The sequence below is a fragment of the Phalacrocorax aristotelis genome, chromosome 1 (genome assembly GCF_949628215.1).
Source record: "Phalacrocorax aristotelis chromosome 1, bGulAri2.1, whole genome shotgun sequence".
Classification (NCBI taxonomy): domain Eukaryota; kingdom Metazoa; phylum Chordata; class Aves; order Suliformes; family Phalacrocoracidae; genus Phalacrocorax; species Phalacrocorax aristotelis.
The window spans coordinates 206,887,525-206,912,364 of record NC_134276.1 but is presented as its reverse complement, the minus strand read 5'-3'; the positions used below and the strand labels follow the sequence as shown (position 1 = coordinate 206,912,364).

The window sequence follows — 24,840 nt, the reverse complement described above, 5'->3', positions numbered from 1 at the left end:
CAGATGTAATGGAGCTCTGTTTTCAATGTATACATGTTGAGTTACATCAGCTAATTCTGTGAGGTATGATATAAGCAATCTCTTCTAGCAAGCAGTGCCTGGCAGTGATAAGAGGACTGCCAGCTTCAACTGCAGAAATAATTTGAAGCTAAGAGAAAAGTTGTGCACTTTTGGATATCATTTCTGTATCTTAAAAACAAAGTGGACCAAACCATAAGTTCTTAATGGTCCTTCTGTGTTCTCTGGCTTCATATCAGGGTTCAGAGGTTATAGGGGAGAAAATACAAAGTGATGATACAAAAAGCAAAAAATTATGCACTTTATTGGAGTCCCTAGTGGTGTGACAACAGACAAACTACTCTACAAGGAGGAACTGTTGAGAAAGAGAAATAGTGTAAATGACACTCACATGCTTGATGAAGACACAGAAAACCGCAGGAAGCAGAAAAAGACAAATGCAGTTGTTAACTCCAAATGAAGATTGCCCACATTTCCTGCAATAAACATACTATTGACAAGAAAATGCTGAAGAGATGAGTGTGATTCCTGGCTTTTCTAGACATCTCATAGATGGGGCCTTTTGGAAATCACTTTCTTTGGGGTGTTTTCTAAACAAAGAGGGAACAAAGGAGGAGAGTTATCATCTTCCTATATGCCCTGAAATTCCTAAACAACCAATACCCTACCCACCCACCCCCTTTTGTTTTTTCCCTTTAAGATCCCTTCCATCAGGGGATGACATACCCTTATGGTATATATAATTTGAATTTTGAGGATGCCCACATAAATGATCCCACATTCCTGTGGGAATTCTCTTATGTACAGTACAGCACACCATGGTTTTATATTCCTGTGTTTCCACAGTAATGTCACTCTCAGTGTTTTTCTTCACTTGCCTATTATGAAACTTGTAAAAACCAATCCTAACACTAATCCCTTGTGTCCTCGTTTCAGCTGGGCTACAGTTAATTTTCTTCATAGTAGCTAGTATGGGCCCGTGTTTTGGATTTGGGCTGAAAACAGTGTTGATAATGCGGAGGTGTTTTAGCTGTTGCCCTGTAGTGCTTACACTAGTCAAGGGCTTTTGCAGCTCCCTGTGCTCTGCCGGGTGTACAAGAAGCTGGGAGGGGACACAGCCAGGACAGATCAGTATATAAATCATCATGCTCAGTATATAAAGCTGGGGGAAGAAGAAGGAAAGGGGGGATGTTCAGAGCAATGGCGTTTGCCTTCCCAAGTAACTGTTACACGTGATGGAGCCCTGCTTTCCTGGAGATGGCTGAACACCCGCCTGCCCATGGGAAGGAGTGAGTAAATTCCTTGGTTTGCTTTGCTTGTGAGTGCGGCTTTTGCTTTACCTATTAAACAGTTTTTATCTCAATCCATGAGTTTTCTCACTTTTACTCTTCCAATTCTGTCCCCCATCCAGCGGTGGGGGGCGGTGAGTGAGCAGCTGTGTGCGGCTTAGCTGCCAGCTGGGCTTAAATGGCAACACCTTGTCAGATGTGGATATGTGGCTGAGGTTAGAAATAAGATTAGAAAACTCCAGGAAACCCCATTCTGGACTTTTGCACCCTCTGAATTTTTCAGAGGACACTAACCTTTAAAAAAAAGAAAACAAAACCGAACAAAAAAAAAAACCACAAACAAACAAAACAACAACAGCAACAAAAATCAAAAAATCCCCTTCTAGTTGTTAGGTAAAGCACCAAGCCTTGGGGCAGAAGAGAAGATTAATGTTCTCAGCATTCAAACCATGATTTTCTATAATTTTTTAGTACACTTCCTATCTTGAAATAAAGGTGTGAGGAATTATGTTTACCTCCTTTCTACGGTAAGTAAAAGCACAAAGTTATCGTTTATCTGGGTTATTCTATTAGCAAGATCTTATACACTCCCTACCCAAAATCCTGTTGCCACCACTCAGTGGTCCTCTCTGGCTTCTCCACAGTTATTAAGTCCCACACGAAGGGTTGTATCTTGCTCAGTAGTAAAAGATGTAGCATTCAGAAAACCCACAGAAAATAAGAACATGCAGCTCCTGTCCCCAAATAAGCTCCTTCTGATTCAACACACTCATGTTCACTCATGTGCATCTAGTTCTACTGAGGAGGAGAACAAGGATGATGAATCATCTGCAGTAGAAAATGTGCAATATGCTACCAGCTGGATGAGACTCCTGTTCCTCCGCATGTGTTGGAGATACTAGGAGGTGTTCCTTTATAGGGAGTGAAATTTTGTATTCCTGGAAGACAGTTTGATTTCCTATGGATATGAAAACCTTCTATGCATCACCTAATCATATAATATGTAAGAAGCAGGTCATGAATTATCCACCCAGACCAGCTTCAACAATTCACTTCTGTTGCATAAAAGCCAACACTGGAGTGAACATGCCTATCTTCAGGTACTGCCTATAAAGAACTTCAACACATAACAACCAAATTACAAAAATAATAATATAGAACTAATAATTTTTTCTAAATAGTATGTTCACTGTCTTTGTTTTGGGTAGTCTCGCTGTGACTGCTATTTTCTACCACTTAATTTTCCAAAAGCCACCGGAAAGAACAGAGTTATATGGCAGGAATAGTCACCTCACTTTAAAAGAAGAGAGTATCAAGATATTTCAGTTGTTTCAGTTTTGCTTTTAATATATTATCTCTAAGGACCTAAAAGAAAAGAAAGACATAGTTTCACAGCAATAATGATTTTCTTGTTTAAAGTTAACTACAAATATTGTTGCAAATAACTTTATCCAGGTAAAAAGTAGGCATCTGGCCTCAGGAAGATAGGCTGGTTTCTTCCCTCTCAGTGGAGAAGTATGAGCACTTCATGGACTCATCCCGTCTACCTGAAATGTTTATCTCAAGCAAGGTTGTATCATATCCTTTGGAAGTACTGATACCTATCCTTTAAATACAAAGGATCTAAATGATTCATTTAAGTTAGACATCTAACTTTTAGAAGGTAAACGTTAAATTAAAACGATTCCACTGAAACTGCCCAGAAAGGTCTTTCAGCTCCGCCCCTCATCTGTGTACCATACTGACAATACCAGGACAGCTACACAAGGCTCTGGTAAGCACAAACAGGTTGTTAAGCAAGAAGAAAATGCAATGAGAAAACTTCAAAATATTTACCACCTGACATTAACGGAAAGATTGGTCAAAGATTGCAGAGGTGGTGTAGCATTTTTTTGCCCACCTCACGTCACAGACTTTTACTGCAGAGGTATGGGCTTTCAAGACTTTCCAGCATATGCCCTGAGGAATACCCCAATAAAGCAGTCCTCTGCCCCCTGAAAAAAGATTCTCCCAAAGATGCATTAATACCTGATTTCCCCTCAAGAGCTTGGAATACTCATTCCAAACTGCTGCGTAGCTCCTTCATTGCCCACTAACGACTCCCAGCTGTAGTTTTCCCAGCTCTGTGAAGTGTTAGGACATAAGGTGCTGTCCCTTGTGATTCTCAATGTGTTCTGATGATACGGAAAACATCCTAAAATACCATTGGCTAAAGCCAACTTGGCAGCAGTACAGTGGAAACAGTGTGATATATTTGGCTCCTGCCAGTGACGAACTTGGCAGTGATGAACTGAGGAACGTGGGGGGAGGGGGACAAACTGGCCATGTTAATGCCATCACACACAATGAGGAATAAGGCGGGACAACCTGAGCAGTGATAAAGGTGCCATGGTGGCTTCATGCGATGGCAACCAGGAAACCAACCATCTCAAGGGCTTGCATGGCTATAGTGGGTCCTCGTACACCCCTCTGGGGAAACCTGTGTGGTCAAGCACCTTCTTGAAATGCTTGTACACCAATGCACGCAGTATGGGGAATAAAGAGGAGGAACTAGAGGTCTGTGTGCGGTCACAGGGCCATGATCTCATTGCAATCACAGAGTTATGGTGGGACAGCTCGTATGACTGGAATGTGGTCATGGATGGCTACAGGCTTGTCAGGAAAGACAGACCAGCAAGGCAACGTGGGAGAGTTGCTCTTTATATGAGGGAGCAACTGGAATGTATCGAGCTCTGCCTGGGGGTGGAAAGAGAACAAGCTGAGAGCTTGTGGGTAAAACTTAAGGGGCAGGCAAATATGGGTGACACTGTTGTGGGTGTTTGCTACAGGCCACCTAATCAGGAACAGGAAGTTGATGAAGCCTTCTACAGACAGCTGGAAGTAGCCTCACAATCACAGAATCTGGTCCTCATGGGGGAGTTTAACCACCCAGATATTTGCTGGAAAAGCAACACATTCCAGGACGTTGCTGCAGAGCATCAAGGATAAATTTTTGATGCAGATGGTGGAGGAGCCAATGAGGCAAAATATGCTGTTGACCTTATACTAATGAACAAGGACGGGCTGTTTAAGGACGTGAGAGCTGAGGGTAGCCTTGGCTGCAGTGACCATGAGATGGTGGAGTTCAGGATTCTGCATGGTAGAAACAGGATTACAACCCTGGACTTCAAGAGGGCCAACTCTGGCCTCTTCAAAGACCTGCTAGGAGGAATCCCATGGGCTCGAGCTCTGGAAGGCAGGGGGGTCCAAGAGAGCTGGACAGTATTCAAGGACCACTTCCTCCGAACTCAAGATCAGTGCATCCCCAGGAGGAAGAAATCAGGCAGAGGAGCCAGGAGACCTGCATGGATAAGCAAAGAGCTTCTAGAGAAATTCATATGGAAGCGGGAGGTTCGCAGTATGTGGGAAAAGGGAGTGGCCACTTGGGAGGAATATAGGAATGTTGTCAGGGTGGGCAGAGATGTGACAAGGAAGGCCGAGGCCCATGTGGAATTAAATCTGGCAAGGGATGTCAAAGATAACAAGAAGGGCTTCTTCAAATACATCAGCAGCAAAAGGAAGACTGGGGATACAGGGGGTCAACACTGAAAAAGGAAGGGGCTGTGGTGAATCAGGATGCAGAGAAGGCAGAGTTACTGAATGCCTTCTCTGCCTCGGTCTTCACTGCTAAGGTTGGCTCTAAGGCATCTCAGCCCCCAGAGAAGAGAGGAAAAATCTGCAGAAAGGAGGACTTCCCCTTGGGTGAGGAGCATTGCGTCAGAGATCACCTATGCAAAATGGATCCTGGCAAATTTGGGCCCCTATGGGATGCACTCGTGAGTGCTGAGGGAGTTGGCGGATGTTCTTGCTGAGCCACTCTCCATCATCTTTGAAAGGTCGTGGAGGACCTGAACTATAGGAGAACTATAGGGGAACTATAGGCCAGTCAGCCTCACCTCCATCCCCAGGAAGGAGATGGAGCAGTTCACCCTGGAGGTCATCTCCAGGCATGTAGAGGAAAAGAAGGTTATCAGAAACAGTCAACATGGATTCACCAAGGCAAGATCATGCTTGACCAACCTGATAGCCTTCTACGATGGCATGACTGGCTGGGTCGATGAAGGGAGAGCAGTGGATGTTGTTTATCTTGACTCCAGAAAGGCATTCGACACTGTCTCCCATAGCATCCTCACAGACAAGCTAAGGAAGTGTGGGTTGGATGAGCGGACAGTGAGGTGGATTGAGAACTGGCTCAACAACAGAACTCAGAGGGTCATGATCAATGGAGGAGAGTCTGGATAGAGGCCTGTCACCAGTGGTGTTGCCCAGGGGCCTGTGCTGGCTCCAGTCCTGTTTAACATATTCATCAATGACCTGGATGAAGGGACAGAGTGTAACCTCAGCAAGTTCGCTGATGATACTGAGCTGGGAGGAATGGCTGATACACCAGAAGGCTGTGCTGCCATCCAATGAGACCTGGACAGGCTGGAGAGCTGGGCTGAGGGGAACCTCATGAAATTCAACAAGAGCAAGTGCAAGGTCCTGCACCTGGTGGGGAACAACCCCATGCAGTGGTACACATTGGGGGCTGAACTACTGGAAAGCAGCTCTGCTGAGAAGGACCTGGTAGTGCTGGTGGGCAGCAAGGTGACCCTGAGCCAGCACTGTGCCCTTGTGGCCAAGAAGGCCAATGGTATCCTGGGGTGTATTAAAAGGAGTGTGGCCAGCAGGTCAAGGGAGGTTATCCTCCTCTCTACTATGCCATGGTAAGGCCATATTTGGAGCCCTGTGTCCAGTTTTGGGCCCCCCAGTATAAGAAGGATGTGGAACTCCTTGAGCAAGTCCAGCAGAGAGCTACCAAGATGATCAGGGGACTGGAGCATCTCTCTTATGAGGAAAGGCTGAGAGACCTGGATTTGTTCAGCCTGGAGAAGGGAAGACTGAGAGGGTATTTCATCAATACCTATAAATATCTAAAGGGTGGGTGTCAGGATGATGGGACTAGGCTGTTTTCAATAGTGTCCAATGACAGGCCAAGGGGCAATGGACTCAAGTTGGAACACAGGATGTTCCACCTCAATATGAAGAAAAACTTCTTTCCTGTGCGGGTGCCAGAACAGTGGAACAGGCTGCCCAGGGAGGTTGTGGAGTCTCCTTCCCTGGAGACATTAAAACCCACCTGGTTCCTGTGCCCCCTGCTCTGGGTGTGCCTGCTCAAGCAGGGGGGTTAGACGAGACGATCTCCAGAGGTCCCTTCCAACCCCTACCATCCTGTGATTCTGTGATTCTGTGAATACAGTGTAAGTAGACATACTGGCACTAAATGAGGCAGCTCACATGTTACTAACACTTGAATTATGTAATAATGAATATTAATAAAACCTAACTGCATGAGTATTTACCCAGCTTCTAAGGAAGTAATACAAAATCTACCAGAATCTAGTAGATCTAGAATGAATATAACTACTCTATGACCATTTGGGTCTTAGCTATTGTATTTTGTCACTTGCTTTGGAATCCAAGTACATCACTGATACACACCAGATGCTAAATTATAAGTTCCATGTCATTTGTCAATGGGGAGTACCCATGTAGCTCCAAATAATCACCTGCAAGATGGCTGAGCTCTCCAGAATCAAGGTCAGTCAACTCCTAGATGACTTAATGTGAGCATTTGTATGAAGCTGTTGAAAGACAGGAGCTGTTCACAGGTCATGTACAGTGGGACTTGATATTAAGTGTTTTCTCCATTACTGGACTTCATCTTTGGCAACAGCTTAGTCAAAATAGAGCAAAGAAAATACAGATTGCTCATTTGCAGGGCATGTGCCATAGAAAATAAATTTTCTGAGTTAAAACATGCAGTATAGGCCCTTCTTTCCACTGATCAAAAATAAATATATTTTCTACTGTCTTCAGCAAGGGCAAGTCTTGCGTGACCAACCTAGTGTCCTTCTATGATGAAGTGACTACAGCAGTGGACAAAGGAAGAGATACAGACGTCATCTACCTGGACTTCTGCAAGGCCTTTGACAAGGTCCTGCACAACATCTTTCTCTCTAAATTGGAGAGAGATGGATTTGATGAATGGACTGTTTGGTGGATAAAGAATTGGCTGGATGGTTGCATCCAGAATTGTGGTCAATGGCTCAATGTCAGGACAGAGATCAGTGATGAGTGTTATCCCTCAGGGGTCCATATTGGAACCAGTACTGTTTAATATCTTCATCAATTACAAAGACAGTGGGATTGAGTGCACCCTCAGCAAATTTACAGATGACACCAACCTGAGTGGTGCAGTTGGCACACCTGACAGACGGGATGCCGTTCAGAGAGACCTGGACAAGCTCAAGAAGTGGGCCCATGTGAACCTCATGAGGTTCTACATGGCTAAGTGCAAGGTCCTGTACCTAGGTCAGGGCAACCCCCAGTATCAATACAGGCTGGTGGATGAAGGGATTCAAAGCAGCAATGTAGAGAAGGACTTGGGGTATTAGTAGGTGAAAAACTGGACATGAGCTGACAATGTGTGCTCACAGACCAGAAGGCCAACCGAATCCTGGGCTGCATCAAAAGAAGTGTGGCCAGCAGGTCGAGGGAGGTGATTCTGCCCCTCTACTCTGCTCTGGTGAGACCCCACCTGCAGTGCTGTGTCCAGCTCTGGAGCCCTCAGCACAAGAAGGACATGGAAATGTTGGAGTGGTTCCAGAGGAGGGCCACAAAAATGATCAGAGGGCTGGAGCACCTCTCCACTATAAAGACAGGCTGAGAGAGTCGGAGTTATTCAGAAAGCAGAAGAGAAGCCTCCAGGGAGACCTTATTGCAGCCTTCCAATACTTAAAGGGGGCTTATAAGAAAGATAGGGACAGACTTTTTAACAGGATGTGTAGCAATAGGACAAGGGGTAATGGTTTCAAACTAAAACAGGGTAGATTCAGACTAGATATAAGAAAGAAATTTTTCATGGTGAGGGTCATGAAACACTGGAACAGGTTGCCCAGGGAGGTGGTACATGTCCCATCCCTGGAAACATTCAAGGTGAGGCTGGACAGGGCTCTGGGCAACATGATCTAGTTGAAGATGTCCTTGATCGTTGCTGAAGAGTTGGACTAGATGACCTCTAATGGTCCCTTCCAACCCAAACTATTCTACGATTCTATGATTCTATGAGTTTCTCTGTCATATTGTAACTAGGTTCTTTGAAGGAAAAATTGATGATGGAAAACCCAGCAGCTGCTTCTGTTCATTTTCTCCACAGAAATATTGATTCTGCGCTCTTCTTCACTGACTATGGCATGCATAAACTGCTGCCTTTCTCAGTCCTCAAAATCACTTCTAAAAATTATTTTCAAATTATTTTAGCAGGGGAATGAGGTGAAGAAAGCACAACAGAGGCAGGGGTAGAGCTGACTTTGATTCTTCCACTCCTGTGGGCTCATGTGAGAGTCACTCAGAACGTAGATAGGAAGGAACTTTGTAGAACTGAACCCAATACAGAAATGTAATATAATAACTTCAGCTTCTGGGTGAGTCTGAAGCAGCAAGGAGCCATAGAAATATGTTACATAAAGGGCTGGGTCAGTCTATTAATGCTAGAGACGTTTCTTACTGAAACCTAAGGAGGGCACAGAGAGGAGGCTCCAATGTTAGGGGAGACAAATTTTGAAAGCAGAAGTTTTCTGAAAGTCAAGAGAAATTTAATAAATCTTGTCCCTACTTGGATATATTCAGCTTCTTGCAAAACTCTTCTCCTTGGCTCAGAAGTCACAGAATAATGGAGTAATTCAAAACTTCCCTGGTGCAATACCAGGTTTAAAAATAGTCACCATAGTGAATCACCCCAAACAAGAAATGGCAGTGGCTTTGATGAATGACTACGTAGTCCTTACGTTAACATTTGCCTACCAGCTACACCATAATTTTGTCTGTGTAATAATTAAGAACAACATACGAACAGGGAATTTTTTCCAGTTAATGAAGAGGTAAGTTTAAGGTCAACGTTTTTGGTGACTTCTCAAGAGTTCGAGACCTGTCTAATGATTGACACCCTTTTCTTTCAGTTCACATGTTCCAGACCTGGAGACATGTCCTTGGCCTGAGCAACATGCAGAAGATCTTACCTGGGACTTCAGTTCAGCCTCCAACACAAGGTGTTAAAGCCAAACTATGAGCCTACTGCCAGAACAAAACCTGCTTTTTATCAGGTCAGCACAAGAAGAAAGCTTTACTTAACCAGCCCCATGTCCTGGGACAGTTCCCCAGCCCCACTTTGGGAATCAGAATCGGTGGTTGGAATAGTACCAGGAGATCCAGGCCTCTGCCAGTGAGACGCATATTTTCTACCAAAAGAAAGGGCAACATAGAAAATCATCTGGAGAATTAATACATGCCAAAGCCCTTCCCAATTAAGCTTTCTCCTTCAGGGGAAATCTCAAAGACTACAGCAGTGGTAGCACTGATGGATGGACCTGATGGAAACACTCTCAGAAAAACAGATTGTCCCCTCTAGCTGGCAGCGGAGGTACAGACCATGTGGCTCTTGCCTACTGGTCTGGGTGAAGAAGCAATGCTCAGATTTTCAAGAAAATATGTGCCGACCTACATGGAGTTTTTTACCTTTTACAGCCTTTCCCTATGGATGTGGTGAGCGAGGCTTTATTTAAACTACGTTATTATACAAAAACTTTATTATACAAATTTTCTTATAGCAGAAGATGCTTTTTCTCTTCATAATTCTAAGTGAGAATATGCTACTCTTGTATGCGTAAAAAAAAAGAATTTTTACTTTTTTCATATTTTCTTGACACGGTATTTAATTGCTATACTGAAAGTCTAAAACATAGGTAACACACACACAAAAAAAAACCCAACTGAAAAATAAAACCATGCTTGCCACAAGAAGTACCTTGGCAGCAGCTGGAGGTCTTGAGAGATAAGGAAAATTTTGTAGTATTATTGCATATTAAAAACATTAACAACTATGAAGAACAAAGCAATAGAAAAAGTACTAGTGGTGATTTCTGTGTACTAGCAGTTAATGAAGCAGGCAACTATTAGATACCCTGAACTTCTCAAGTTATGTCATTTTCTGATGCTAAGATATGGCATTATTCTTTCAAATGAAACCATGTTACAGAAAAATGCATATAACTGTCAGCTACACAGAAAAAGTAGTTCCAAAATATTATAATTTAACTGAAAGACCCCTACATTTCTGATCATTCTCCTGATTGTGCCAATTATATAAATGCTTCTGAAGTATCACTTGAGGACAGAAAAAAATCCCCAAAACTAGACAACTACAGACTACACGTTTTTTATGAACAGGACATTTTTTTCAAGTAAAAAAAATTAAATCACTGAGTTAATATCATAGTTATTGTATCGGTTGTTAAAGAGAATCAGATTATGAAAATAGCACAAGTTATTAGTATTTACATGACTATGCTATATTTATTGAGTTGATCTCAGGGCTTACATATCAAAATTAATTTAAGACATGTTACATCAATGTCTTTACTGAACATGAATTATAATTTTAAATCTACACAGAAATGCACATATATGCCTTTTCCTATAATTAATAATTACTACAGTATTTTCAGATGTTCATTTATAACAGAAGTATAAAACATATGCATTTATGATCAGCTGTACACTTGGTATTTCTCTTGATTAATTTTTATTTTTTATAATAAATGTATATAATCCTTTATATTACAGGCTTTTATATATAAGATAATGATCCACAGACAAATGATTATATACACTTGTTACAGTTTAAAATATGAATACATTAATCTTTAATTGCAATGTACAGTGAAATATTAGCAATATATTATCAAGCTACTAATATGCAAGTGAAATAATTTGATTATCTGTATATTTACTCTTCCTAAATTTTAGTGAATGGGCTTTTCGTAGAATTATAAGCAGTCAAGTGCAATAGTTTGCTCACAAGAAATGAATACAATGTCCAACTGTGTGCTGAGAAACTGCATTTAATCCAGGAGCAGGTTCACATACCTGTATGGAGGGAGAGCTGCTCTCACTATTCTTGCCACGAGGAACTGGAAAGCTGCAGAAGAGCCTGTTAAGTTAGCTCCTTATTCACAGAAAAATCAAGTTGCTGTAGCAATGCTGTAGCAACCCTGGCTGCCCAGTGCCCTACAAGTCTGTTAATCTTTCATCAGCCACAAAGAGAAACAGAAAGTTTCAGAGACCTTTTAAACTCCTTGGTAGCTAAGCTGTCCTAGTGATAAGGAATTATAGGACCTTTGAGCCAAAGGTACTACTCTTTCTCACATACGCTTTGCAAGAAAGACCAGCTCTAAGAAAGTCTTTCAATGCCAGCCTGTGCCTCTGATCTCTCTACCCTTTGCAATAGCCCAGCACTTGGAGGCAATGTATCAGGTCCCTGTTGCCTGTCCGGAATAAGCTTAATTGACTTTGCTCATTGCAATAACTCTTTGCAAACACAGTCTAATCCCAGTTAATCCTCCAAACACACTGGAAGCCAGGTAAGGAGTTTCATACTAGAGATGACTCTTCAGATTTGGGCTTATTATACTTGTTTACACAAAACACAGAGAAGGAGCAGAATGAGGGAACACAGCTGTGAATAGGGCTGTTCATATTCATGGGATTCTTTTGGTTCAGAACTTTGTTGTCTAAATGAACATCTGAGCCAAGTGACAGTGCTATTGCTTCCTCTGCCTATCCTTTTGGATCCTTGCTAGATCCTTTTATCATAGCAGTGATTATTTGTTTAAAATACTTTTAAAAAACTATTAAAGTATTAACATTTTAAGCACTGTATATTCTTTTTTTTTAATTTAAACAGCAGATTGAGACGCCTCCTTCCAGACAGTAACAACAAATAGCAACAGTGAGCAGCGTCTCTGCCAAGGCCTTTCATAATTAAGATAAAAGCTGTCCCGGAGGGTTAACAGGACCCCGAGGCAAACCAGTATGACAGGAGCTATAAAGCTATGCCCCAAATGTAGTAACTCAAGTGGCATCGCATGGCATAAACCTCTTAGCCTGACTTTCTATGAAGTTTCTCCTTCTCTGAAGTTAGTCAGAAAATGAAGTGACAAGGTAAAGGAAGGAAACAAAAACATTCCTGAAATTTCCATTAATCTGGATATTTTCTGACATATCCTCTTATGGAAATGCTGTTGTTCTACCTTTGGTCGTCTTGGAGTCCTGTGGATTTCTTCCTGTGTGTCTTTCGCAGCTGCAGTTTCCAGCTTGTTAGCAGACTTCCCTTCTGCCTTTCTTTCTCCATGTGCTTCCTTTTACTCCTGTTCCTTCCCCAAGAATCTCCTCCCTCCTCCAGCTCTTTGTATATCTCTCCCACCTTCCACCCTATCATCTCAGCAGTCACTCCTCCACCAAGCATCTCCTCTGGTTTGTCTCCTCCCCCATTGGATTATCCTGTAGGTTTTTTTCCCCAGAATTTACAGCTTTCCTTCAATTCTGTCCTTGTCCCTTAACATTAACGTTTATGTTTCCCCAGATCTCCCATGATATCTTTTTTCTTTCTTCGCCTACTCCCCTTCTCCTTCTGCCTGAAGTCCTGGTATATAACCTCACACTATCAGTTAATCAAAAAGATGGTTGTAACTGAAAGCCAGATTTATCAGTGCTTCTTGGTTATAGATAACAATTTAAGTTTGGTAACTTAATCCTGTAATGTGTTATTTTGTTCCTTCCTAAAGCCTCATAACAGTAAACCCCATGGTATTCCTGCCCATTATCTTTTCCCTGCCCAGCTGTCATTCAGCACTCTTTTTGAAGTCCTCCCACTCCTGAGAAAATTAATATTGAACAGCTTCACCCATACTCAAAGCAGCAGATGTGCCAGGAAAGGAAAAGTAAACCTTATCCTTGACTTACCTGCACCAGAACTGAGAGAGGATCTGAGATGGGACTGGAAACAACTCAGACTTCTCTGAATGCAGGATCAGACAGGTTCGGTGGCAGAGCAGGCGTATTGGACTACCAAAAACCAGTGCTGTGCCCTTCCTTCCACCCCACAACAGCTAGAAATGGGATGTATCCTTCACCTCTTTCTTATGTTTTGAGAAGCGAGGGCACTCATTAGTGCTTAGCGTTTAAAAGCAACCCTTGAAATTACATAGGATAAAGATTACAGAATTGTAAACATGCCATCACAACATGAAACACCCTAGGCATGTTTGTGGCAGTGTGCACACCCTCCGTCTAATTATACTCAGGCTTCTCTGTTTTAGGTAAAAAGTAACAATAGTCACTTATCAGATCCCCAAAATGGTGTTGGAGAGGATTCAGCAGGACACTCCCAAGACTTTCTGGGTAGTAACAGCCACAGGATTACAGACATACAAATGCTCAGTCACTCAGCTTCTGGCAACCATTTCTTCCATGCTGCGCTCTGCTCTGTTAGTGGTTTTCTAGTTAGTTTTTTGCCAGTCTTTCTTTCACAATTCCTTTTCTCAGCTGCCAGATTCTAACACAGACTTCTCCCCCTTCCTCTACTTCTTCCCCTTCCCCTAAGCCTTGCTATCAGGCTGTCTGCCTACCTCCTCTCAGAAAATAAAACTTGACTGTATCAGAACAGTACCCCTAAAGGTCTTAGATGTGCAGACTGACATGCTCATCTCAGCATTGCCCCTTCACGCAATGGGGAAGTGTTTTCCACTGAACTTATGCGTGTGAGCACTGTTTTAAAAACAGTTACACATTCTAGGTCTTACTGAACCCTGCTTTTTCCAAAGTCCATGCACCCAAGGGAGCATGCCAGTATCTTGACTGAACACCGTGGACATCTATCAGCTGCTGTCTGTTTACCTACCATGCATCTGTCTATAGTTTTAATGTGTCTGTGATTCTAATGTACACATGCCTAAATAGTGTCTGTATGCACATTTAAGTAGTGTGTATGAGTCTTCCTATAGCAGACAAAAATATCTACAGTGGAGATGATTTTTCAGGGCCTCCCAACAGCTTTCCTAACAGGCAGCTCTCATTCATTAGGCTTATAAAAAAACCTTGTAAAAGACAACTTTTTTGCCATTTGGAGACAGCAGATCCCAGTATTTTGATTCTTCATTTGCATGTAATAAGAATTTTCATCTTGGCATGACAGGCTTATGTCATGCCTCATGAATTGGTGAGGCTTGAGAGGGTCTTGTCTTTTCTTGTATAGTAAACTTAAGAACATATTTTCCTGGGGATCTTTTACTTTCCTATGCCAAAGTAAATGCAAAGGTCCTCTTCTTTAAGGACAATAATATTCCATTTTTGACCCAAGAAATATTTAAGCATTTATACATGCTTGCATGTATACATGAGCACACATGCAGGTGCCTTGTTTCAACTTCAATTTCAAAGAATGTCTTCTGAAACATAGTGTGTAGCTGAGCTCTTTTGCCTCTTGCAACCTTGCCTATTGCCATTTTCCATCAGGTAAACACCCTGAAAAATACCACCTTTTCCTTGGAAACTTCCATGTGTGTCTCACTGAAATTCATGTGGTTGGGAGGATTTGCGCCTACACAGACCTTGGAAATTGTGTTATAATTCCTTGCACAGCCTTAACCAAGCCATACTTTTCATACCATTCAGGTTCCTCACCTGAAGAATGGAGCAGCAATAGAGACCTATTTCTCTGGCATGTTGCCACTCTTAGTGTATTGCTTAAGCCTAGGTGCTCTCTGAGGTGCTACGGCCCTATTTAATGTGGCTGCTGTATTTCTATGTAGCCTTCCTTTTCTTATGAAGAAATTAATCCATGAACAGATTCCCACTTTTACAGCCTCATCTAAATACCATTTTGCTACTTCATGTTTGATTCACATCACGCATCGGGCATGTGCCCAGTGCACATTCTACAGATGTGGCAAGACCAACTTCCAAAGTAAAGACACAATGCAAATCAGTTGTCTCAACGCATCACCTGATTTCACTTCCAGATCTTTCTGGATCGCCTGATCCTTGTTTGGATCTTACAGCTCTAAGGATCAAAATCCAGCATAAACCTGTCTCCATATGTGATGTCTTCCACCTTACTGCAGGAAATCTTCATGCTGTTTTTGTTCCCTGTTGTGAAGATGATATGCAACCCTCAAGCCTCCCAGGAGGACTGAGCTACTGTACTGTTTCCTCTGTGTGTGAACTTCAGTAAATTTTTTCAGGACTAGAAGTTAATGAATCTAAATAAAAAAAAAAAAAAAACAAAACACAATACCAACAAAAGTCATACAGCAGACCATAGTGGTTTTTTTTTTTTTTTGAAAAATATTTAGTGCATTCTGAATCAATACGCACTTTTTTGGAGCAAAAGAAATGAACTACTGTTCTGGGTACAATTCATCTTTTCACATTTAGTTGTCCACATTGTAGACATCTGAACGTAGACATCCCTTCATTGTCTACAGAGAAAAATATGCCTTTCTAGGACTTGTGTCCTTTCATCCTTACTATATGATATGTAACTCTCCTGAGCTACCTGATACAACTGTCTATTGCTCTGCAAAAATTTAGCTCAGAAAATTTCCCACTGTGAGATTAAGTTTCTCCTTTTACCCTAAGCAAAAAAAAAATATTAGTACTATTCAATATAATACCCTCAGAAAGACATGCAAAGATGCATCCCAAAAATCTTGAAGGATTTTCAGGATTTCAGAATTAACTTGTTTTCAACTTTATGAGGCATTAGAAGGGAGCAGAAACAAATAAAATTATAATATAAGCTTTATATGACCTAGTCTCCATTTTGCAATCTGGACTTCTTTGATTCTGGGATTTACTTGCTATAGGGAGAGTTTTATCCTGAAAAAGTGACTGTAGTTAGTGAGACTTGATACAGTGGCATAACTTGAATTTAGCAGCCTGTAGGCATTGTTTCTGGGTTTTGCTCAGGGTGGATTTCATCACAGTTCAAAGGGCTTGTATGAGTCTCTACTAAATAATCACAACACAAAATTGTCTTATTCTGCCTGATTGGTTTTTATTTTAATTTATTTTTGTATTCTTATATATTTTTTATTCCACTATATTGTAATTAGTAAAAATTAATTTAATACACAATTAATGAACTATTAAAACTCTGTGCTTGCAATGCATGAAGCCTAAGCTTCATGAAATGCTGATGGAATCCTAATCAGTGGTTTTCTTCAAGCAGTTTTAGAAGCACATAAAGGAGCCACCATATGAATTAAATAATTGTGGCTCTTAATTAATTAGATATTAAGATACAAATTAGTTCATTATTAAGGTTTAGAAAGAGCACACTAATCTAGACACACCATGCAATGTTGAGTGATATTAATGAAAAAGTATTACACTAACTAATATTTGACACACATGTCTTCCTGTATAGCACCTCTAATAACAAGAAAAGATGGGAGATATTGCAGGATGTTGCATTTCTGTTCAGAAACTACAACAGCACTGAGTTTGCCTACACTGTACATTGCATGAGTAATTGACACCTCAAGTAAAACAGTAGGATAACAAGATTTTTTAAAAATGAAAAATCAAAACAGTTCCTGAAGAGTTCAGTGGCTCAGTCTCTGACATAAGAAATGGACTTTTATAGAGTTTATAAAGATTCAGAGCCCTTGAAAGTAGTATTCTAACTGCTTTTTGTTAATAAAGAGCCTAACAGTCTCTAAAGTAATGAACAAAAATGTAAAGAGAAACTTATACAATGTTAATAATTTCTATGCATGTTCAAGAGTTAAAAGTTAGTCTGAATTTAGAAACTATAAAGTGGCGTAGATCCTTGTTTAATGACAACCCATCCCTGCCAGATTTACTCAGGTAATTGAGTGTTCACAGTGAATCCCTGCAGACCCTGCAGGGAAGCTGGGAGAGCTGGCATCGTTGCTAAGTCTAGGTGGTGAGACTGGAAACTCCCATGTCTTAAAGCAAAATGTCAGAATAGGAATTTTTCTTAGGCCAGTTGCATAGGCCTGCTGCCTACATGCCCAGAATTGGTGCCAGCAACTGTCCTACGCTCCAGCTGAGTCTGGACGTATTCAGAAGCAGGAGCCAGACCAAATGACAGATCACAGTAATCGAAAAGAACTTACATCACCTAAGTAATGAAGTTATATAAGAGAGTGGAAAATCGGAAGTTCCGTGGTATTATTCAGTTTTTCAGAGATAAAGCTCATTTATTTCCATGTATTTTCTTAAAATCTTAGCATGGCTGAGAACAGCATCTCTGCTTTATTTCTGTAAACTAAACACTGCAGCATCCTAATGTACGTGAATCCTAAAAATGTTGTTCTTGGAAGTCACAAATTATATTGGATGCCTTCAAATTTACATAGATGGTTTATGAAGACTGCTATTTGTCCTTTGGAAAATCAGATCCATGTTCTCCAAAACAGAAAGATTAGTATTAGGAAAAAAAAAAAAAAAAAACAAAAACAAAAACCAAAAAAAACCCAAAATTGCTGGTTACTTAAAAAATGGAAGTGGCTAGTTTGTTTATAGTGTCTACGTTGTGAAAAATAAAGTTGTTGGTTTAGATTATTTTAATCTTGCCAAATAGCAATTGTTTTTAATCAACAAGATATATAAGTCTCAGATCTAGATTGTTCAGGTGGATAGTCACAGAATCATAGAATTGTTAAGGTTGGAAAAGACCCTTAAGATCATAGAGCCCAACCGCTAACCTATCACTGCCAAGCCCACCACTAAACCATATCCTCAAGCACCACATCTACCCTTCTTTTAAATACCTCCAGGGATGGAGACTCCACCACTTCCCTGGGCAGCCTGTTCCAGTGCCCTTTCGGTGAAGAAGATTTTCCTAATATCCAACCTAAACTTCCCCTTGGTGCAGGTTGAGGCCATTTGCTCTCATCCTATCACTTGTTAGTAGGGAGGAGAGACTGACCCCTGCCTCACTACAACCTCGTTTCAGGTAGTTGTAGAAAGCGATAAGGTCTCCCCTCAGCCTCCTCTTCTCCACACTAAACACCCCCAGCTCCCTCAGTCACTCCTCATAAGACTTGTTCTCCAGAGCCTTCACCAGCTTCGTTGCCCTTCTCTGGACACGCTCCAGCACCTCAACGTCCTTCTTGTAGCGAGGGGCCTAAAACTGAACACAGTACTCAAGGTGCGGCCTCACCAGTGCCGAGTACAGGAGGGTAGTTTTCTGCTATCTCTTAAAACAGAAGCAAAAAGACTTTCTGTCATTTTTTTAGCCACATAACCCAGAATTTTGCCCACCAGAGTCAGCCAGAGTGTTCCCAGGACACTCACAGTGCTTAGCTCCTCTTGTACTGGAAAGATCCCTAACATGTTTTTCATCTCAGCAGGCTTTAATTAGCTTTCATTTCTTTGGCATCTCGTTTCTATTTTCCAAGCACAAGAACCATATCTGTAAAACACCTTTTGATGAAAATGTAAGGTTGAGCATGCCTTACGTCTTTTGAAAAAGCATTGACTTCCAGTATATCCCGTGTGTGTTTTGCCACATCCTTTCTTGGAACATCTCTGCCTGGGAGTTCTTGATTTGCAAAATATATCTTCAAGGGCATAGGAAGGTGCAGCAAATAAAGCCATAGGCTTTACAAAGGACTGACAAACAGTTCCTTTCTACTTTATCATGCACAAATCATGTACACTGCTAGATGAAAGAAGGCCTGATATCAAAATTCAGGCAACAGGCTGCTGTCCCAAAGAACAGAAATGAACATTTTTTTTCCTGCCAAAAATGAGAAAGCAATGTCAAATGCAAGAAAACAAGATTTTTCATAGAGGTCTCATAGAATGGCTCACAGCCTTTGCATCTGAAGCTACACTTAGTAGAAGACATACTCCAAAAAAAATAAAGCCACTCAAAATACATTATTTTAAAAATCAGGCCACAGGTGTATCATCATATCATTATGAGAATACCATTAATACTAACACCTTAATATGTGAATTTACTCTTTACAACTTGTATCTTTTAAGCTTTTATATAGAAGCTATAAGCTTCACTGTTCTGGTTGTTGCATTTCTGAAATAAGAGCTCCTTTAACAAGCTAAACAAGTGCCTGAACTGTTCTTGCTCCTTTGAGGCAGTGTTCCCCTGTGAATCGACCAGCATTAAGAATTTGATTTATTTATATCTATAATAACTTTTCTGTTATTTCAAAGTTTGCAAGATTAAACATCTGAACGAACTTTTCCTTTACGGAATATGCAGACTTTCTAATTAATGAGAAGCCCAAATCCTCTGGTATTAATGAGAAGCCAAAATCCTCTGGTATTTGCACTGTTATCAGGGTCAGAATGCAGACTCCAGTGTGAAGAATGGAAATGTCCGTATCTTGTCCTCAAAGAGTATCTACCCTACTGCGCAGCTGTAATGGACAAAGAACCATGTTAAAATAGGAAGATACTGAACAAAATGTCACAAGAATGCTTCTTGCTCTTTGTGAGGACTTGGAACCACACATGCACTTTGGGTCTCTAATGGCTCTGGCAGAAACTGTGGGAAGAACAGCAGCTGATGTGGTGCCAGAAAGTAAGAAGTCAAGAGCAAGAAACATACTGTGATTGAGAAAGGTCTTGATGCTGCACAAGTCACACTTAAATTAAGTGCCAAGAATGACTATTCAGAGGCCAGTAGCCCAAAGATGCTTGGCTTCTCTTTATTTTTAATCATTTTTTTTCCAAGCATGTATAAACAATACCTAATTGTTGGAAAGCTGGGAGGCAATTTTCAACTCTAAAGAGTATGTAAAAGGGTAAAGGAAACTCTGATGTTAAAAAGGCAGAACCAGCCTTAAGTATTATCTGAACAGCCTCAAGGGACTTGACAGCAAATAGACTAACAATCCTCAAGCATGACTATGTTGTGGAAGGAAATTAGGAGAAAAGTAAAGATTCAAAAAATGTACTAAAAATAACAAAGAAAGTAAAAAACTAAGCAAGTGTGGTGGGTTGACCTTGGCTGACCGCCAGGTGCCCACCAAGCAGCTCTATCACTCCCCTTCCTCAACTGGACAGTGGAACAAAATACAACGAAAAGCTCACGGGTTGAGATAAAGACATAGAGATCACTTACCAATTATCATCATGGGCAAAACAGACTTATGTTAGGGAAAATAATTTAATTTATTGCCAATTAAACAGAGTAGGATAATGAGAAATAAGAACAAATTGAAAACCAACTTCCCCCCCACCGTCTTCTTCCTGTGCTCAACTTCACTCCCAACTCTTCTCTTCTATCTTTTCCCCCCAGGCATAGCCCAGGGAATGGGGGTTGTGGTCTGTTCATAGCACTTCATCTCTCTCACTCCTTCCTACTCACGCTCTTCCCCTGCTCTGTTGTGTGGTCCCTCCTATGGGATACAGTCCTTCATGAACTTCTCCAATGTAGGTCCTTCCCACAGGCTACAGTTCTTCACAAACTGCTCCAGCATGGGTCCCCAGCAGGGCTGCAGGTCCTGCCAGGAACCTGCTCCAGCACGGGCTTCCCATGGGGTCACAGACTCCTTTGGGCACATCCACCTGCTCCAGCGTGGGGTCCTCCATGGGCTGCAGGTGGTACCTGCTCCACCGTAACCTCTATGGGCTGTAGGGGCACAGCCTGCCTCACCACGGTCTTCACTGGGTGCTGCAGGGAAATCTCTGCTCTTGGACATGGAGCACCTCCTCCCCCTCCTTCTTCACAGTCCTTGGTGTTGGCAGATCTGTTCCTTTCACATATTCTCACTCCTGTCTCCAGATGCTGTTGCACAGCTTTTTTTTTACACTTTCTTAAACATGTTATCACAGAGGTACTACAGTCCATTTTGGAACCAGCTGCAACTGGCTCTGTCAGACATGGGGACACCTTCTAGCAGATTCTCACAGAAATCACCTCGCAGAGCCTTCCCTCTCCAGCTACAATAACCTTGCCATGTAAACCCAATAAAGGAAAAAAAAAAAAAAGAAAAATAAAAAAAAAGGCAAAAATATTATTGTGGGCATATGAAAGAGCAAACCAATAGAAATATTTTACGTAACTTTGACTTTTATGAAATCAGCATTACCCAATATTATTGTCATTATATTGTGGCTCTTACAATGTTTGGCACAGTTAAACTACTATTTATAGAGTCAAGTGTTAGTATCAGCTTTCATTCCTAAAAAACCATTTCTAGCTATTATAGCTAGAGAAAAAAAATAAATAATTCTGCAGTGAAACCAATCTCCTAGTTCTAGCAAGGTTAACTTATTATTTCTGGGTGGTGTGGTGGGGTTGTGTGTGCTGAAAATTTCCAGTGTTTGCAAGGTCTTATCAATGTTGTGGGAACTCTAGTAATACATTTTAAATATTGAAATATATTATTATTAAGTAATTCTTGAGACCAAATAATTTTAAATTAGTTTTCCTGTTTCTCATAACTCTAACAGGGTGGTAATAATTTGAGATCTATACACAGAAAGGCATCCAGTTTTTACAGTTTGTTTGTAAAGAAATGAAAAACAGATTACAAGAGTGGGTGCTGTATTAGAGGTTCTTAAATAAGGCATATAAGTTTACTTAAAATACATTATTACAGACTTCCATAAAGTGCCTGGAGAGGCAGATTGCTTCCTTTGGTTTCACTGAAGATCTGTTACATTTCAGTGGGGGGTTCTGTTTTTCAACTTTTGTATTTCTTTTTACTCAGAAGACTTTTGGACACCACTTCTGAATGCCCTTGAAAATGAACTCCTTTTCCTACGGACTTCTAATCACACAGCTGCAGGAAATTGTTATAATAAATGTTCTATAAACAGCCTTGTTTTGATGGATTAGCACTTCTGATTCTTCTAACCTTGCACTGTTTTTCTGGCAATAATCTAACAGAAAAAGTAAGAAAATGTTCTGGAGATTGCATCTATTTCAATAGCACCTAAGGAACCAGCTATTCTTTTAAAATGTTGTGAACAAAAGTGAATGAAATTGAATTAAAAAGCATTTCTTATGAGGAAAATGTTGTTGATGATTCCCCAGTGTCACAGAGTTTCTCTGCACAGAGAAGTACATGACAAAAAATGAGGAACATGGCCCTTAATCATGAAGCAGACAGGCCTGACCTTGTCTCAGTCATTAAGATGACAGCAAGTGTGAGAGAGGATTTCTCAATTGGTTTTTGTGCATTGCCTATTTCTAGCAGCTTGTCATCCATCTAGCAATTAGAAATTCTGTCACTTGCAATTGCTGCCTGAATCAGTAATTAGTTCGAACCATGTAGGTGATTCAGTATAGTTCTATTTAAAAAGAATAATTCAAGAGCAGCCAAAGGCTTGATGAAAAAAACAACCTATAAATGCAGTAGCTGAAATTGAACACCTTCAGTGTAGGCTGTGTTTGCATGTAGAAAAAGCTCTTCTAATAGCAATAAAACTTCCTTCAGTAAGTGTTTACTTACACTTTAATCAAGTGTATGTATAGATGTATTATTACAAGACAGTTCATACTGATTTTGATGATAATACAACTCTGCAGCCGTCTTGAAAAGATTAGTTTCATCCATGTGTGATAAATAGATATGTGCATGTTTTCATTGTAAATTCTGGTGTTTTGCTAAGGGACAAGGGAGTGAACAGAATTTTGAAATTATATTAATTTTGCCATGTCATGAGAGTTTCCAGGAGTATCTGTTTTCCATGACATGCCACTGGCATTGTTGCATTATTACTTTTTTCGAGCTCCTCTATTGTGTTGGTTTAGTTAAAAAAAGACTTATCGGAACTGCTGAACAGTATTAAATATGTTATTATACTCCAAGGTTTCCACATTGTGTAAACCATTTCTCCTCATATCTCAAGTCATGACTTCAACTAAATATAAATGTTGGGCTGAACTGACAGCTCTGACTGATGACTGCAAATCCTGCCCTTCCTTCCCTCCCACGTTAACACGCTTGTTTTAAATGATCATCTTCCTGACAGCTGTGATGGAGAAACCACTGAAGCAAGTGAGGCTCAGCAGATAGGAACAAAATCTGACTTAATAGATTCTTTCTTTCTCATAGTCAGCATGAAGAATGAATGCTAATAGGGTGCTCCAACACAGATTCAGTTTTGTTCATCTGCAGCTGGTGTCACCTCTGAATACATATAAGTTAAGGACATGGGAGGTGGAGGGTGAGAACTGGCATTTTGCTGTTCAACTTATGTTTGAAGAAAGCTGAAAGCTCAGTTATGTGACCTATGGTTGAAGAGTCTGTTCTGTATTCAGGTTTGATTGGAGGGAGAGGAGCTAGGCACTTTTTAAATTGAGCAACTGCTGTGGGCAATTGTTGAAAATAAAATTTTTATTTGGGGTGTCTAGCTTGTGATTTCTATGCTAAATTATATACACCAAAATCCTAGTAAGTACATAAGCTCTGTTTGTATAGACCAAAACTTGTGCACAAATGGAATCACTTTTTGAGAAGTATACCAGTATGTCCTTGTGTCCCTTGCATGTAGGAAAATACATTATTTTTGGCTGGGGCAGAAGCTTCAACGCACAATAGCAAGTCCAACACCTAGTGCGGTGAGTGACTGGGATTTCTCCAGTTCAGTGAGAATGTGAAATTTATATATTTAAACAAATCACAGAATCAGAATCACAGAATCACAGAATGGTAGGGGTTGGAAGGGACTTCTGGAGATCATCTCGTCCAACCCCCCTGCTTGAGCAAGGGGCACAGGAACCAGGTGAGGTTTAAATGTCTCTAGGGAAGAAGACTCCACAACCTCCCTGGGCAGTCTGTTCCTCTGCCCTGGCACCCTCACAGGAAAGAAGTTTTTCTTCATATTGAGGTGGAACATCCTGTGTTCCAACTTGTGCCCACTGCCCCTTGGCCTGTCATTGGGCACTAATGAAAACAGCCTAGTCCCATCATCCTGACACCCACCCTTTAGATATTTATAGGTATTGATGAAATCCCCCCTCAGTCTTCCCTTCTCCAGGCTGAACAAACCCAGGTCTCTCAGCCTTTCCTCATAAGGGAGATGCTCCAGTCCTCTGGTCATCTTGGCAGCTCTCCGCTGGACTTGCTCAAGGAGTTCCACATCCTTCTTATACTGGGGGGCCCAAAACTGGACACAGTACTTACTTAAAAGATTAGTTGTAAGGCAAAGCCTGAAATACTCTCTAGCAACAGGATTTTATCTGAGAAAGGATACAATAAAGAGTGCTCAAAGTCTTTCAGAGTCTGGGAAAAAACATGATCACAAATGATTAATAGAAAAATTCTCTATCTGAGCCAGGACAGTTGTGTTATCCTCCAATATTCCATGTCATTGTAAAGAGTTTTTAGCTTATTCTGCTTTACATGGAGTAGAAGGTGTTAAAAATACAATGCAGAAAAGCTCTGGAACATTTATCTTTTTATGGTTCTGGTCATAGAAATAAATCAAAACAGTAAAGGATTAATCCATTGTTTAGAATTCAGTCCAACTTCTATGGGTAGGGGGTTAAGCTAATATTGTTCTATTTTAAATCAGTGAGATACAATAATTATAGTAATTTTACCAACAATTGAAAGCATGCTGAAGAAACAAGTCATAACTTTACAGCTGCAATTGGAATAAC

The 24,840-nt window shown here is 40.9% G+C and overlaps 1 protein-coding gene across 21 annotated transcripts in view; it reads right to left on the bottom strand.

Annotated features, from left to right (window-relative positions):
* The window catches only part of CD36 (CD36 molecule (CD36 blood group)), a 67,122-nt gene that overhangs the window by 29,669 nt on the left and 12,613 nt on the right, over nt 1-24,840 (bottom strand). The window contains exons 1-4 of one of the 21 annotated variants that reach the window (XM_075081481.1): nt 12,476-12,658; nt 11,313-11,364; nt 1,359-1,517; nt 410-608 (exon numbers count right to left, since the gene is read on the bottom strand). The exons of 1 other annotated variant lie outside the window; for it this stretch is intronic. The gene's annotated coding sequence lies outside the window, so the exon portion shown is untranslated. Of the gene's footprint in view, nt 1-409; nt 609-1,358; nt 1,518-11,312; nt 11,484-12,475; nt 12,667-24,840 lie in introns of those variants that run through there. 19 more of the 21 variants (XM_075081486.1, XM_075081479.1, XM_075081490.1 and 16 more) reach the window with 19 other exon arrangements.